Genomic DNA, 6,019 nt, shown 5'->3' with positions numbered 1-6,019 from the left:
TAGCAATGTAAACATTATTTTGATGTTCTGCTATTATAATGAGATTCCAAGGCTTTAATACTTTCTGCCCCCTGGTGGCGCGGTGGTTAAGCTTTCAGGTGCTAACCAAAATTCTATGGTTCAAATCCACCAGCTGCTCCTTGGAAACCCTATGGGGCAGTTCTACTTTGTCCGGTAGGATCGCTTTGAGTCGGAATCGACTTGACGGCAACAGGTTTTTTTTTTTTTTTTTTTTTTTAAGCCTCCAATTCTGCGTAAATTCTTTTATTTTATTTTACTTTTGTCGGGATATCTGTACATATATTTTCTTCCTTCCAATAGTGCATATTATTGAATCATATGCCACATGAAACAGGTGACAGGCTGGAAACTGAGGCAGGATGTCTATATTACAGTCTTGGGGCAGAATTCCTTCTCCTCTTGGAAACCTCAGTATTTTCTTTTATGGTCGTCAGGATCCCACACTGCTTTACAAGGCACGTTTCTTTGATCTCCTCCACTCTGTGACAGTTCCTCAGTCTCTATCATTTATGACCTTGATATTTTGAAACATACTGGTCAGGTATTTTGTAGGATGCCCGTCAAGGTTTGAGTTTGTGTGATTTTTTTTTTTTACTCCATGAATAGACTATAGTTACGGATTGTTTGGGAAGAATACTACAGAGGTATTCTTCTCATGGCATCATATTGGATGTACATGGTATCACATAATTTATCACTGGTTATGCTAATCTTGACCACTTGATTAAAGTAGTATCTACCAGGTCTCTCCACTGCAATCTTAGCATTCATTTCTTTGTAATTACTAATTATTTTGAGGGAGGTAATTTAAGACTATGGAAATACCCTGTTTCAGCTTAAATTTTTCACCAACTAATTTCAGCATTGGTGGATCTTGCCTGGAGCAACTATTATTGTGATGTTCTAGTGGTGATTTTCTATTTCCATCATTCCTTCTACATTTATTCACTGTAATTTTTCTGTAAAAGAATGTTGATTTTCTGCCTTTATTTTATCCATTAATGTATTTGTATTATTATGGACTGATGGATATTATTTGATGATTTGCATTATAATCCAAAATTTTTATGTTTTCTTGTTGTTCAATTTGTTCCAGCTTTAGTCATTGGAAGTTCTTTCAGATTGGTTCCTGTATGCTGTTGATATGCCCCATCCTTGTTTTTTTTAACTTTCCTTTACTTCCCTTTTCCCTTCCCTTCCCTTCTTTTGCCTTCTCTTCCCTTTTCTTCTCTTCCCTTTTCTTCTTTTCCCTTCTGTCTCTCTGTCATTTCACACTTCCTCTCTTTCTTTCTTTTTTTTCAATATTTAGCACTTTTATACTTCCTAGCACTACAAAATGCTCCAGGCTTATCTTGAGTTTGTCCTACCCCAGGATTGGAATCAACTAGTTCTCCAAGGAACCCCAGGTCTTTTTATTAAAGAATCCATGTTGATATCCAGGATTCCAATCCAGCATAGGTTCATTCTAGTCTCCACCCCACCACCACCTTTTTTTTTTCATTACTTCTTCTAGTGAGAAACTTGGCTGTCATTATCTACAATGTGTTTACTTATTTGGTCAACCCAGATGGCTCAAAGTACTAGACTACTAGCAAAAGTTCGGTGATTTGAACCCACCTAGCGGTGTCTTGGAAAACAGGCCTGGAAATCTGCTTCTGAAAGGTCATAGTCTTGAAAACCCTATGAAGAAGTTCTGCTCTGTACCCATAGGGTCACTATGCATTGGAATCAAAATGCTGATGGCAACTAACAACAATATCAATAGTATACAAACAAGAATTCCTAACCCATTCCTTTGGGAGAAACAAGTTTAACAACTGGAGTTCATGTTTGTATATGATTATTTTTTGTCTTTAGCTTTGCAGTATTAGTCGAAACATTATTTTCCAAATTTATGTAGATCAGCAATTAGTAGATCAGCAGATTAGTTTTTCTTTTGATTATTTGTCACATTTTTATTGCCACTAAACGTGTCATTTTTTATTATAATCAGATATTGTATATGTAAGGATTTTAGAGGTTGTAGATATTATTTTCCCCAGAGTGTATTCACTCTTTCCTCTGTTAGGCAGAATGGATGAAAAGCTGACTATATGAACCAGTTAGAGATTGAACTGAGTCAAGGCTCATTTGCAGTTAGACTCAGTCCATCTGTGATACATCCTGTTCTTTGTGCCTTGCCATGCTGGGCTTTTGATTGAGCGCCTGGAAGAGCACTGTCCTCTCAGCCTTGCAGAAAATTCTGTTCTGCTTTCAGAGATTTGAGCTTCACCCTTTAGTCTAATGCCTACAGAACTTCAAAATCTTGCTAGTGGCTAAAAGGGAAGACCACTTGTATGTTTAACGTAGGCCCCTTTCCTCTAGAGGGACATTCTCCTCTAAGCACTCTCAGACTATGGGAGATTTATATTTGCCTATTAGAATTTTTCTAACCACTCTCCTGGTCTCTTATTTTGCTGCAACACAAAGTAAATGTCATGGGAAAAATTAGCCATGTATTTCGGTGGTTCGTCTAGATTCTAAACCATTATAGTATTCACAGTAACTTAACAAAAGTTCTGTTTGTTTCCCTTTTCACCAGTAGAGTTCTTCAGTCTGATCCAGAATCAGCAAATGCCTCAAGGAAATAAAACAGGCAACAGTCAACAACTAACCTAGGAAATGCTTTTCTTTCTCTGGAGTTTTAGTTCATCTAGTTGTTCTCACTCCTACAGCTCTTCAAACTTTTTAAAATACATATATTTTAAAAATTTATATCTTTCCCATTTGTTACTATGGGAATGCTGATTTTCCGTGGCATTTTACTCAGAAGCAGAATTCATTTCTCAGAATTTCTGAACTTGGAGGTGAGAGATTCATATTCATTTCTGAAATATGATAGAAGCTATAAAATGTAAATCTCAAAAGGTATTAATGGCTGTGTTTTCAATAAAGGGGAGAAAGTCTGTCCGTGATGAAAGAAATGAAAGAAGATGCAAATATGCAGACAACAGCCAACACAAAAAAGAGAAATGGAGTCCACGTGATGTTTCAGAGTGCTGGTCATTCCTAAAGCTCAGCTCAATCTCTACTTTGTCCAAAGCCTAGTAGTTCAATTCCTCTTTTGATTTTAAGGGGCCTCACTCTCCTTGAAAAATGTATGATTACATTGGTTTCCATCACTTGCAATCAAAGTTTTAACTAATACTATATTTCATACTATCAAACGTGTTAACACTAATAATAATGTTATTATTTTCACTCTTTTAAGTTTTTGCTTTTTAAAGTTCACCCTGGATGTCCCTGCCTATTTTGCCATTATGGTAACAGCTGTGACATCTTGCTGCATTCAACATGCTTATCTGACATAATTTCTTATCTATTTCCTATGTGATGCTTCTAATCTTCAGGGGCCTTGGACACCTCATGGCCAGACGTGTTGGAATTGTGTATACAGTAAGAAGTAAAATCTGAATGAGGCTAGGGGGAGCTATTTCATGCATAAAGTGCACAAGTTTTAGTACATTGGCATTTAGATTTAGTTTTTGTTTACGTTCCTGGTTTTGGCATTGTTCTTACTAGATGAGTTTGCAAAACTGCTCATTTCTGGTTGATAAGATGTGCTTTAAAGAACTTCATTTTAATAAACTTCTTTTTCTTTGGTGAGTTACTGATCCATAATACAAACAGGAGCTTATTTCCGCCCAACTAACTTGTTGCCGCTCTGCTACCCCATCTCGGTTCTTCTCCGGCTTTTTTCGTCCTTGTTCCCAGTGCAGAGGCACAAATTTGTCCTGCCGAATTCCCGAAAAACTGGTAGTGAGTTTCCTCTTGGCACTGCTGCGGACTGCGACTGCGGGGCGGGCGAGTGGATCCTGCCCAGGGGTCCCTCCTCCGCAGTGACGACTCGTGCAGAGACGGCTTTCAGGGTCCCCTGCTGTCTGGAGGTTTCACAGACATGCACAACTATGTGCAAACACCTGCATTTTATATCTTTTAAAGTGAAAAAGGAGTGAGCGAAATGCCATGTTAAAGAAATGTGGTTGTCTGTTGAATTTAGCCATAATCCCGTCTACAGGGCGGTTGGGCGTGTTCAGGCAACTCTTTACTAGTGGGAGGGGGATCAAACTTCGCCCGCAGGTTTCACTTTGGGTCTGGGGCTCTGCGAAAGCGCGAAAGTGCGGTTGGAGAAAGCTACAGGTTCTCACGTTGCTAAAGCCAAGGGAGTGGAAGTGGTTTTCTCCTTCGTTTGCTCCCGGGTAGGGGGGCGAAAAAAGAGTAAAGGCTGCCTGCAGTTGGTAACATTCCTCTCCGTTTTCCCTCGCCTCCCATCCCTTTAACAGTTCCATCTAACCTTGCCTAGCTCCCTTAAAACCCTAGGCACCCCTCTCCCACCCCACCGCCCGGCACCGCCTACCACACACACTTTTGCTCCATCCTGGCCAACGCCCCCGCCTAGTGGTTTAAGCTCGCGTGCTCTTATTCCCTCTCCTTTGGTTTCCAGGAGAGCGCTGCAGTTTGCAAAATAATGAAGTCTACCTAGGCACCTCTAGTGGGTGGGTGGCATGAGAGGATGGGGAGGACCCCTTAAAAAGAGGTGCAAAGGAGGCTTTGATTTTGCCTAAGACTTGCTGAGCGCTGGGGACAAGAGAAGAGGAAAGGGAACGTTGTGCGTTTATCCCGAGCGTGGCTGCTGCAGCTCAGACCGCATCAAGAGAACATCTTTGAAGAGTTGCCACCTTAGTTAAAAGAGCACCCCTCGCTCTTAATGAATGTGTTTTAGTTTCTGCATAATAATTAACGCTATATGAAATTACCTTATTGTTCATGGCTGTCTGCTCTTCTAGAATATAAACTTCTTGAAAACTAGGTCTACGCCGTTGGCCTCCGTACCCCTGGTGCCTAGAAGAATGTCAGCACAGAGTAGGCACTCTATATTTTGTGCCTACCTGCCTAGCTTAGAAACCCAAGAATTAAGAGCACTTGGGTCGCGATGAGTCGGAATCGACTTGACTCGACAGCAACGGATTTTTGGGTTTGGGTTTGAGCTACTGAACAGCTTTGCCGCTTCGGTTAAAAAAAAAACTCTTTTCCCAAAGGATCTTAAATCCATTTCCTCTAAATCTAGATGGATAGGCTAGATAATCTCTGGCTCTGAGATCAATTCCTATGCTATTGGAGCATTCTACGTGCCAAACACTGAGCTAGGCGCTTGGGCTTCCTAGTGGAAATCATTCAGCCCTCGGGCTGGAAATAGCATTGTCCTTTTCTGGTGCTTTAAACTTTCTCTGACTTGTACTTCGACTCTATTCTACATCTGTTTCTGTTAAGATTAGCAGTTGAGGGAGAAAACCTGAGCACAGGGTGTCAATCTGCTCTGGATCATAGAACCTAGGTACTAGCATTGCTTGGTGCGGCTTATGACTGATTTCCTGATGTATTTTTGGTGAGAGTGGGATTGCTTTGTGCCGCTGATAACTGACTTACTGATGTATTTTCTTTGAGGGCGAAGGATGATGGTGGTGTTGATGGCTCCAGTGCCTGTTTGGTCTTGAATTCTGATGACCTCTTTCTAGGCAGGCTGTGGGAGGGAACGTGCTCCCTGGGAACTGTTTTCCAGAGGCACTGAACTACGGAGCGGCTGGACCAGGGGGGTGGAGCGAAGGTTACATTTCACATTCAGCTGGCTTGTTTGTGATACTTTTACATTTTTGCCGAAAGTCCCCTCCCCCTTTCATTTTCTCCCTGTTGACTCACAGTTAAGGGGGAGGGAGTGAATTAAAAGCAAAAATTTCTAAGGCTAGATGTAAACATTTAGTTTGTATTATACCAAGAGTTAAGTATTACTTGAGGCGCAAAGTATATGCTCATATTTGTCGTTTCCTTCTATGGCGATATTACAGGCATCTCCTTCTAACCTGGGTGTGGCCCGCAGGGCTGGATAAGATTCCCCAAGGGAGAGGTCAGAGACTGGGGCTTGCTCCACTTAGCAGTGGCCTGGCGGGGGGGTGGGGGTGGG

The sequence above is a fragment of the Trichechus manatus genome, unplaced genomic scaffold (assembly GCF_000243295.1).
Source record: "Trichechus manatus latirostris isolate Lorelei unplaced genomic scaffold, TriManLat1.0 scaffold00283, whole genome shotgun sequence".
NCBI classification, from domain to species: domain Eukaryota; kingdom Metazoa; phylum Chordata; class Mammalia; order Sirenia; family Trichechidae; genus Trichechus; species Trichechus manatus.
The sequence above is the reverse complement of the archived record's forward strand: the minus strand, read 5'-3'. Positions refer to the sequence as shown.